Source organism: Mya arenaria, chromosome 3 (assembly GCF_026914265.1).
Source record: "Mya arenaria isolate MELC-2E11 chromosome 3, ASM2691426v1".
NCBI lineage: Eukaryota > Metazoa > Mollusca > Bivalvia > Myida > Myidae > Mya > Mya arenaria.
The window spans coordinates 67,739,950-67,752,410 of NC_069124.1; the positions used below are offsets into that span (position 1 = coordinate 67,739,950).

General features: G+C 36.4%; 1 pseudogene; it reads right to left on the bottom strand.

Annotated features, from left to right (window-relative positions):
• Positions 1–3,512: 3,512 nt before the first annotated feature.
• On the bottom strand, positions 3,513–5,234 carry LOC128226223 (uncharacterized; annotated as a pseudogene).
• Between the last annotated feature and the right edge of the window lie 7,227 nt (positions 5,235–12,461).

Here is a 12,461-nt window from a genome sequence, read left to right on the forward strand (position 1 = left end):
AACCTTCTGTAAGCGGTCGGGTTAATGCACTTGGGTGTCAAGAGAGATCCTTGTATTCCAAAGTCCTAGGTTTGAAACCTTCTGTTAGCGGTCGGGTTAATGCCCCTGAGTTACAAGAGAGTCCTTATATTCCAAATGTTTGAAACCTTCTGTTTACTTGGACCTGAGTGTGTTTATCTTAGGATAAAAACTAAATGTATGCATTTTGTAAGTGTCATGATTCGCACATGTGTGGGTCGTCTCCGTGGCCTAGTGGTTAAGGCGTCCGCCTACGGAGCGGGAGGTTTTGGGTTCGATCCCTGGCTGCGTCATACCGAAAGACGTTAAAAGTTGGTACAAGGAGTTCCCTTGCCTGGCACTCGGCATTTAAAGGGTAGTGCTTGGAAGTGGTGTACGCGTCTTACTCAACGAGTTTTAAACGGTAGGAATGATATTTCAAGCTTTTATTTGTAATGCATGTTCAAAGTTTGCATGTCAGTCTGTATTTAACGTGTTTAGGGGAGAAAATTCCGTTCGTTTTTCAACCTCCCGGTTCTTTCGTAATGGCAAATTTTAGTTTCTGGTCGGTGCATTTTGTTTGAATATGCCGTAAAGGTAAATCTTACTAGCATAAAAGTTATATTTTTCTTGTATATGGGAATCTTACCTAATCAAAAGTGTAAAAATTATTAGATTATCTCCATTTTTTTAGGAACCATGTTCTATTGACTAGGTCCGATTGGAATTTGAGAATTTTTGTACATGTTCACCTTAATATAAATATAAATATATATATGTACTAACTTTTTTCATGAACAATTGTGGAATATTGTTTTAAATGACATTTATTCACTATCTTGACAAAAAAAATATTAAAAAAATATATATATATCAAAAATAAACAATTATAAAAAATATATTACTGTATACAGGCAATGTGACGAGCACCTGTGCATCAGACGGCCGTATTGTGAAAAGGTTTGTCGAAGTGTTTTAAGAAATTAACACTCAATCAAACTCTGGATAGTGAATATGCCAGAGTTTTTTATCTTTAGATTTACGGGAGGTTAAAAAAAATGAGTAAGGAGGTGGAAATAAAAAATGCATTAAAAGTCCTGAAGAAGAAACTAATAAAAATAAATCGGATTTTTTTAAATCTTCTGATATCATGAAGACAAAACACACCTGACTTGTGTCAGCCAATTTATAGGCTGTACTAAGGGTAAAAGATCACAATTAAGTTTCGTAAGCAAAACTTAAGATGCTTTTTATAGACTGGAAATATTGACCAGAACACAGTTCAACTGCTTATTGAAATTAATTGCTAACGCCTTAACGGTATATTTGTTTAAATGCAACTATGCATTTATGCATATGTGATGCATATATAATTAGTATCAACCTATAGATTTAATGAAACATGTCAGTGTAATAAAGAAATTGAAATGGGCATTACTGACTAAATTGGCCACAATATAATTCTGTCTTTAACAAATAGCACTGTGACAATTCAATGTGGTTTTCATATATAGACAATATTACCAAATAAAGTCCAAGCCCTGATGGACATACCTCCTCACCTCAAAGTCTGACAGGGCATACGGGTGCATAGACGGTCAAACTCTATAAACTATATGTATGTTCTTCACCAATGAAGATTTGGGAGCATTAAAATAAACTTGGCAAGTGTAATATGTTTTCAAATGAAATGTCTTCATACTGATTTAAGAACTGATCCTAACAATATCCTTCTAATTCCAGCCATAGGGATGCCCTTTGACACATGAGCAACCGATCAGTTTGATTTCATATCAGAAACAAACACTATTTTCTGATTACATCATCTTCAGTATTTCATAACGATTTGAATTCCAATTCAGTATGAAACAAATTAACAACTACGACCGTAATAGGATGCCTTGTGTTTTTCGCTTCCAATATATGATCGTAAAGCAGTACTGTATGTGTTCAATGCTCCTCAGAGTCAAATTAAGAAAAAAATATCCCTTTCGACTTTGATAAACACGATATTATTTTGAAGTTTCTGTTCAACAGAACCTATGCAGTTTTGCGCTGTAATTCAATTCACCCTTGTCAATATACGACGTGCACCAGCGACTTTTTATTGACAAATACAACCCACGAATTTTTGTCTCCTTATTTTTACCGGAAGTTGCGCAATCATTCCACGAATCGCGAATAACATGCTAGATCTACAAACATTTCACAATATACACGCGTAAAATTATCGACGGTTTGGTTTAAATACAATACATTAACATCAGAACGTCTTTGTAGTAAAAATGTGTCTATAAAGCTGCAGAAATAAGGGGTATGCCATTGACTAATTAACCTTACGACAGGATTTGATTGACAGGTCCCATCAGCCAATCGGAATACAGCGCTGATAAGCCGTGTTGTTATCCGCCATTTTGTCCGTCATAAACATGCGTTGGAATTTCCTCGCCTTATTGTATTGGTAAAAAGCTGTTGTTATGGTACTTGTTATTCGGATACAAGGTATCCAGACCGACTTAAACATGGTGTGAAATTCGTTCCGTTTCCAAAATCAGTGAGTAATTTAGAAAAATGCAAGCGCTGGATCAGACTCTGTGGTATACCTCACCAACAGCTGAACTAGGAAATTTTGAAAGATCGTTCAAAGGCAAAACAAATTCTGTACATCTATACAAAAGTATGTTTCTGAATTAATATCGCAATGAAATGCTTATGAGGGGGATAAATCAATCAATTATAAATTTATTTAATACAGAAGTTGTCCGTCTTCGATCAGTGACCTAAATTTGTGTTACTATTTTTAAACTATAAACATCGAACATTTATGGTGTTGTGAAATCGACAACTTATAACCGTTTAATATCAGATGCAACGTGGACACGATTGATTTCATTCAAGACATATATGTTGATACCGTTATATATGCTAATAAACTGCTTTGTTGTCAAAGAAAAAACAGGAAATATTGTACAACTAAATTTTTGTCCGAACCGCTTCCGAATCTCATTCTCTCGTATGGTTACTATGTAAACACTTTCACTTTTGACCGGACGTTGGTACGGTTACGGATACCTCAATGTGTACACACCGGTCTCAAAAATAGACCTGTGTCTTACGACGCATTACTCACCCTCATTTGGGGTAAAAAATACTCCGACATAAAGTAGTCCGCGTAGGGATGGCGATTTTTTTAATAAAACACATTATATCTTTTTCAAGTGATTAAAAATGGTTTACTTATTCTTCAGTGGTCTTAAAATTCAAGATACAATTAAAAGTTCGACCGTGTTACTATTATTTTATTCAGATATTTAAAACTATGTACTTTCTCTTTCGGTTTTTAACTAACAATGGACGAAATAATAACACGCGTGTCTAAGGAAATTGGGTTTGTAAAACCACTGAAAGACTGTCAGAGGGAATGTTTGATGCATGTTTTAAGTAAACATGATGTGATGGCTATTTTGCCAACCGGATATGGGAAAAGTTTGATTTTTCAAGTGGCCCCATTTGTGTTAAAAGCAAAGGTCCTGGAGGTCTCTGGGGTGAAATCTGTCTATAATGACAGACCAATGTGTGTAGTGAAAATCTCTGTTCCCACCATCCAACCTCACCTGTAAGGAAATACAATATTAGTGTGTACATTTAATACAAGGTGTGTTAAAATGAATTTGTACCATTGTCAGCAGTATTTCAGTAATATAGACAGATGACCTACTCACATTTTTATTGGTATTAGTGGTAAGCTCAGCCGACCAAGAACATACATGTAACCAGTGATTAAACCAATACATGTGCCTTTATTGAAAACTTATGAGACTTATCAGTGCCTGCTAAAACTTACATGTAGCATACATCAAATAAACATGCCTAATAATTATTTATATTGCTATAAAGAAAATATATATGCACAGCCATAAAGGCAATGGTATTATTTTTGTTGTTTTTCTAATTATCATTTTTATTATTTTTTGTTTACTAACATGATTAGCTTTAATCCTTCCATCAATGTTGTCCACGGTTATCTTCAATGTTTTTCCTTGATTGAGAGCAGCGATGACTTCCTTTCCATTAATTTTTCCAAGTTCATCCAACAGGGTCAGCTTGGTTTGTTCAGGGACGCTTAGACCCATGGTGTGCATTAGCCCAAGTAACTAAAATACAACAAAATAAATAAATTGTCATATTAAAATAACTATATTTATAATGCCAAACAAACAACAAAATATTTTCAAATGTTTTTTTTTTCAAATAAATGACCAAAAATATTGCAAAAACTTTGTATTTTTATATGCAGTACAACTGTATAAAATAAAAATAAATATATTTATTTTTTGCCTTGAAATTTTGCTTTTAAAGTATTACATTATAATTTATATTAAAAATATTTAAAAAATATGTTTGCATAGTACTTACACCATTCCCTGCTTTATATCTGATACATGAGGCAGCAACACATTTTTGGAATGCTATCAGCTGGCAGTTTCTGGAGTACATGGCCATAGCATAAATGGCTTGGATGACGTAGCTTTCTTCTGGCATTACCGAACTGGGCATGCCATGAGCATCAGAAAGTCCAAAGCTCTAGGGCAACGCTCATGCATCTCTAACAGTATGTCCCGAAAGAATGTTTCTACCTTAATGTCTGTTACTTTTGACCTAAGGACACTTGGCTGTTTTAAGCTACAAATTTGGTCCATTTGAACTGATATTTTTAGCACAATAATTTGCCAAAGTCTTTCAAAAACTAAAGGAATGTTAACGATTGCTTCTAACATTTCTTCTGCTGAAATAATACCCTGTGACATGTTATTAACAGCTTGCTCTAACAATTCCTTTGACCCCTTGGATATCAGTAATGGACACAAAACATTCTTCTTATGTGAATGATATGGATTTAAGTTTCCAGGTGATTTGTCCCTTAAATTATTTGCTGCATATGTATGTTCAGCTTGGCTGGTGGTATTTATTGGTGCACTGTATAAATGATCACTTGTCACATTTTGTTCTGAAGGAGCTTCTAAACTTACAGTTTCTAAAGGGCATTCTTTTTCTGTGTTGATCTTAAACAGTTGCTTCACACTTTTTCGAGGTTTGACTGGAGTTAGTCTGTTTCGTACAAACTTCTTTACTACTGGTGAAACAGAATGTAAAATCATACGCTTTCTCCTCTCCTGAATTAACTTGTTATCTGCCAAGTTTTTCTTTAGGACAGTTTTCATCGTGAACACTTTTTCCAAATTTTTCATACATGCTTCACACATTACAAATCTGTCATTGCTCAACTCCTGTAAATCACACTCTTAAACTTCAAAATGCTCTTTAAACATGATGTTTCGCATAGCAACATTTCTCAGATTCCTTGTGCTTGGCTGTTACATGTTAAACAATGTCGTACAACCTTTACTGGAGTATCCATATTTGTGCGTTTTCATTTTTCACGACATTCTTATCAATATGACGTTTATATATGCTACATCTATATAAAATACAATAAAAGACCAGTTAAATAAATTAAATATTATCAATATCTGCAGTAGATCACACAAACGGCGTTTAAATTGAATTGTTTTTCACTTTACAATTTTATAATTTTGACACTTCCGTGTTTAAGCCGCCATCTTGAAAAAGTAGTGCGTTCCCATCATGCTTAGAGTGCTTTCACACAGGTCAGTAAGACCGGTGTGCACACAATGCGGATACCTGGTCTGTTTCCCCGCGTATTTTCGACTGGTTTACGTGGTATTGTAGTAAAAAGACCGACAATGAATGACAATTGGTACACCAGTTGATTCTGAGATATGGGTTATAGAACACTAGTTTTAATTTCGTCTTTACACTGGAGCAACGTTCGGCGAAAAAAAAACTACGAAATTTAATTTCATTTTGATTTAGGTTTTGCAATATTTAGGGACGGCGCTCCGTAAATCTAAAGATATAAAAACTTTGGCCTGACAAGACGAATTATGTGGCAAGGCATCAAAGACGCGACTAAATAGGTTTTTATGTGAACATGTATTTTGAATCATAATTCGTTGAAGGTAAACATAAATTGAAACGTTCTTAAAAGTGATAATCGACATTTTAAGAGATAAGTAGTAATTGTTCCATACACAAAAGGTTGATATCAAGTGTGTTACAATGTCTGCCTATTTAAGTATTCTGGGCGGAAGGCTAAGCTTTATACCTGAACTCCTACCCTGTGGATCTTATCGTTTAAACTTATGACAGGCATGCGCAAGAATATGTAGCGATCACAGTGGCTTGGCTAGAGACATGTGCTTACTGCATCTATGTCTTCTACAACACGGTAAGCTACCCTTAGGTAGACGACATGGTTCTCATATCGAACTACGCTAACAGCCCTTCAGGCATGGTTGGACATTTGTACTGGCTATTCAAAGCGTTGGCGATATGAATATAATGTTTATGTACAGAAGTGCCCTGTCATGGTTTTCAACATTATTTATGACAATATTAATTATTGCATAGTACCTAGATTTCAAGGAATGAATTATATAGTACATACATTCAAGGAACATGTTCCCTATCATGCATTGCGAATATTGACGAAGCTTGAATGAAAATGCGGGGTACCTTTCTGAACATTTGCAGTAGTAGGTTATACCCTGGGAACCTCAATCCGGTTAGACCATTGATTATAGAATTATATCGTTATTCAAAAAAACACCAACATATGGATGCGAGTTCTGGTCAATGTCAACAACGGATTTAGTGAAATCGAAAGATCTTACACTCTGTCAAAATAATACAAGGTCTCGAGGTATACACACTCAGGTCCAAGTAACGTCGATGTACCTAGACATATTACTACCGGGCGTTCAACTCCATTTTGACTCCGTCTAAATGACAAGTGCTTCAGGCTTTAAATCCAGAATAACAATCGAAGGCTAACAATGTCGCTCAATGCTTTTCGTAATTTCACTGAACGTTGGGGTTCGCAATCATGAGAATGCCGGAAATAGTTCGTTCATTAGGGTTTTTTTCAAAATATTTATTGGGAACGGGACACCCTTCCCCTTGCCAACCGATATACCATTTGGAGATCAAACTAATGCAAGACTTGCACCTGTCGACTTCTCGCGTCTGTGTGCCTTCATTGAAGATACATCGATCGCTGAGTTAATTCACGTTAGACAGACGAAACTGCTTCTATCTATAAACATTACGTTCATCTTGAGCTTAGTCCTCAAGATGTATCCGGACCCTCGTTTCTGATATTTACGGACACTCGGTATGCCATATCCAGCACTCAGATGGAAGTTATTTATAATCTTTCGCAACACTTCAACTTCCAGATTAACATTATTTTGATCTAATGTTTCTGATGCTAGAGTTATTGAAACAAATATTTTCCAATTTGTAACGGCTGTACAGTACTGTAAATTTCATCCAAATTAATTTCAGTAAAATATTACATTGGATCAATTAGAGTTGCGTTTTCACTATTAAATCTAACTCTTCTTAAATGACTAAGAAGCTGGATTTGTGGGCAGGCGGTAGAAAGCTGGATGGATTGTCATGTCCGAGTGAATATGAATATAGTCAATGAACAATACATTTATCGTTTTCAACGGCTTCCTACATTGCATACAGTTGCCATCTACGTATAACAGGGCTGAATGTCATCGAGTGATTACAGAACCCTTTCACTCTTTGCAGCATTCTCCTTTTCTGTTTGTTTGATTTCTCGTAATCGCTGAAAATGGACGAGTCTAGTAAGAATTCGAGTGCGATACTGAACAGAACTGCTTCATTGTCCTAAGCGAAAATGACACCAATACGTCTCACTTTTATTCATGATATTAGTATCGAATAATCTTTATCAACTCCACGTCTGGGCTTGTATTCAACTCATCTTCCATTTCATATAAGACAGGTTTTATTGTTATAATACCATGGAAACCGAATATAATGTACTTTCTTGTACAAGCAGATGCTATACTAAAGCTGAATTCATATATCTGCGAGTGGAACCATTTTAATCCTGGTGTGAATAATCTCAAAGCATAGGTGTGGTTTGCTTTTGTAAGGTAACAGTTTTACTTCTTGTGAGTTGAATACGGGCCCTGAGGTTTTGTTAATGCTGTTATTTAAGACAGTTAAAGGAAGAAATGCAGTCGCTAGGTTACTTCGTTGGTACAATATTCGTTTGTTGGAACTGAATGGTTTGCATGTTGTTGGAGAACCATCCAGATTTGATGTAGCGGGCGACTTGTGTTGCCTTCGGTCTGGAAAAAAACATTGATCAGAATCATACCACGATTTGTTCAAATGTAGCTATGTTTTAAAGTAACATGTATTTTATCTGTATTCGTGATTGCTTCAGAATAACAGTTCAACGTTCAACGTTAGAACTGTGTAATATAAACCTGAACGATTCAAACATGAAGCATTACGATATATAAATATGCGCATTACATGCACTTGTTGCATTTCACTAACACGGCAATTTTGTTGGTTTAAATAAAGTTTTAGCTCGGTAACTCACTCGGTATGCACGTTCCATGAAATGTCCTGCATCCGCCCCGGCAGACGCACATCATGGAGCTTGTGTCACACGTGAGAAACTTCCCTTTGCACTTGCTCGTGGAGCTACACATTCCGCCCAGAGAGCCCGCTATTGAAAGTTTGTAACAATAGTTGCAGTTTTAAACAAGCTGTCAGAGATCGGAAATAAGTACAAGTATTAATATTAAGACAAGAGCTTTATTCGCAACACAAATGGCAAATACAATCATATGATAATTGAGCTTGCTTAAAAGTATTACCATACACATCGGTGTGTTTGAGTCTTATTCAATACTCTAAAAAAAAATCATAATTTCTTTCATTAACAGAATAATACAGATCTATTTTAAATGAAGATAGTTCAAACAACCCGGTGATGTCTAATATAAAATGTTAAAAAAATATTTTCATACTATTCTCTAGCTTTATATCTGTATGTGGTACTTTTATTAACGTCCTGCATTGAGCAGCAGGCAAACGAACGGTTATCAGAAAGTAAATGTATTGGCTTGATCTCTGACTTACTGGGCCTGCAACTGCCACCAATGGCCACCGAACCGGTCCTGCACATGCACATGTTGTTGGTACACGTGGCCAGCTTGTCCAGGGGGCAGGCGCCTAATTCACAATGTCCTCCAGGGGCACCGTCTATAAAATGAGTAACATTGAACAAATTTCCGAGGCTTGGAGGGTGTAATCACTAAAGCCGATAGTAATTTTATGTAAATATATGTAGTATATGGGGAAATAACAATCAATTAAACAGTGACCTTTATAATTCTAATGTTCTCTAAACGGGTACTCACTGGGGACGCACCACCCTGCGATGGCGGTCGCTGTAGATGAACATACGCACATGCCGTTCATGCACATTGCATGTTTGTCATTGGGGCAAGCGTTTCCAACACACATTCCTCCGAAACTCCCGTCTGAAACAGTCACATTTAGTACATTTCGATCCGTTTGTAAATGCGGTTGGTCGGTTAATGTTACTCTTCCGACACACGCATTACACATTATTGTTTTTATGTAAAGGTTAGAGTCTATTACGTAATTTCTTCGTGAATAAGTAACTTAAGGAATCGGAGCGCAGCGAAGCGATCGTGGTTTCTTATTCACGAAGAAATTACTTAATAAATTATTACCGTCTTAGTGTTAGCCCCTCCCAAATTGCATCAGCTTTTAAATTAAGCCTTTTAAAAAGACATGTCAAACAATTCAATAAATTGTGATGTCATTTAAATCAGTGTTGACCCTAAAATAGCGTCTTTGCATATGCAAACAGTAGGCGTGGCTATATGCGCATGCGCAGTAATAGTAATTTACTTTAACCTAAAGAGTCGTCTTCAGAAATTAGTAACGATTCTTCATAAATAAGAAACGAAACGTTTTAAAAAATCTAGCGCCCCTGATTGGCTGACAATGTAGGGCAAACACTTAAATAATTTAGTACCTCGGAATATCTTATATTTAAGCTGCTAGTGAGTCAGAGTCAATACATATATAATTGGTTATCCTATAATCAAGATCTAAGTCTTAACCTACGTCTACATATCGACCGCAATCAAACCATAACAATACCTCGCCTACACATGCCGCCGATAGCTCTGTACCCAGCTTTGCACATGCACATGCCACTAACACACCCCGCATTCTTGTCCATCGTGCACGTGTTTTCGACGCAGAATCCGCCTTCAGCTCCATCTTATATAAAAAAATCAACTGATTTATCACATGGGTAACGTGACCGGTGTCATGACAAACAAACAGGTATCAACACATTGACATTGATGTTATTTTGAAATTTATACTTGTCTTAAATGAATGGTACACACAGGGGCGTAACTAGGCCAAAACAAACTTGTAGGCCCGATGGTTCTAGGTGAGTTTGGGGATACCCCCACCCTTTATGAATTAAAAGCAAAATGGTGCAATTTGGAAGCATTCCAGTAGAGAAAAAAACACAATTACATCCATTTTATATGCACATTACACACACTTAATAAAATATGCAATGAATACAATAAAATCAAGCAATGCACACTGCATGCAGTTGCCAAACTTGCTTTGGCTATAATAAGACAAACTTTTGAGTTGTTCAAAGTGTTTAAGTAGCTATAAGTTTTTAGTGCGTTTTTTGGTTAATTAAATATTGTCATTTTTCAAAAAAGTTGAAGGCCCAGGCCTATAAGGCCTTAAAGTAACTACGTCACTGTACACATACTCGTGCGGCACATCCCTGCGATGGAGGTAGTCCCCGTCTTACACATGCACATTCCGTTGTTACACATGGCATTCTTGTCTCTGGAGCAAATGTTATTGGCTTCGCAAAGACCGCCGACGGATCCCGCTGCAGAGGTCGAACAGTATCATTAATCACTCATATAATCACTACCAAAACGTTAAGACCTATAATTGTATTTAACAATACAGAATTAACGGGCAATGTCAGTATATCAAGCGTTGGATGGCCTAGTGCCATTGAATATTAATTTTTAATGCCTCGAAAAACGTATATTATTTGAGAGCTGTTTTGCCGCGCCAGATAACGGAAACACAACATCACAATACATGCACGTTTGATATATAACCGAAAACGAATACAGCAGTTAATTGCCGAATCAGAACATTACTTTTAACTTTCAAAACACATGTGTGCTCATGTATTTGTCTTCCTTAAATTCTGTTCGTTGGTATCTTAGTCCCGAAATATTCCATATATATCATATTCCAGGATAAGTTCTTGAAGAACTGCTGAAATTGTTTTTGTTGTTGTTGTTTTTAAGAAAAAAAGGATATGATTAAAACATTTATTGAGCGTCTCACCCCTCCTGCACATGCCACTGAAAGGCGAGAAGCCCGTCTTGCACGTGCACATGCCATCCATGCACTGGGCGTTTACGTCCTGGGTACACTCGTTGCTACCGTCACACATTCCGCCGACGGCGCCACCTGAGTAAAAGAAACTACTGTATCGGTTATTATCCATTTATATAAAGCGTACAGCCCCTAACGGTAGTTTTCTTTATTTTAAACATAATAGTGTTTCTGCTGCAAATTATGTAGAATTATATAAAACTTTGTTTACTAATTAATCTCAAGTACATATATAATACAGGTTTACTTACGCATGCGGCACATTCCTTGTATAGGGTCAGACTGTGCATTGCACATACACTTCTCTGCAGTAGTATCACACACAGCATTCTTGTCCTTGGAACACTCGTTGTTTCCAGTTCCGTCACACTGTCCACCGAAGGCACCAACTTGTAGAAAGCGAGCATAAATTGCATGTATGGTGTTGAATTGCACTTAAGCTATCGAAACACATTTTAGATATTTAGAATGACGATCGATTTCGTGGCTTAAAATTTAAACAGTAGGACGTACTGGAACTTACTCATGATGCATTGTCCGTCGAAGCCATCTTTGCACATGCACATTCCTTCGAGGCACTCGACATTTTTGTCGCACGTATCGTTAGCGGTGCAAGGACCCCATGGTTTTCCCTCTAGAATAAACATGCAGTGCAGTGATTTGTTGGCTATAAAAAGTAAGCGTTTTAATACTTCTGCAAAACATCAACTTGCTTAAGTATAATTCAACATGTCTTACCGATAGTTTTCATTATATAACTATCATTTTACATAATCTATATTTGTTGGTTGAAAAGATCAATGGCAGATGATAGAAAATCCATTACCCTTACATACTCCAATGTTAACTGACACAGAAAAGTCAAGTGGGCACCTTAGTTAGGCAAATGATACGTTGCACATTTAGTTTGTCACATTGCAACTTGCAAATTTGTGATGTTTATTGCAACTTGCATTGAACTTGTTGTACTGGAAATATGAATACAAGACTTTACCTTGTAAACCAAATGAGGCGCAAGAATTTACGACTATAATCAAATAAGTTTTCCTTGTAAA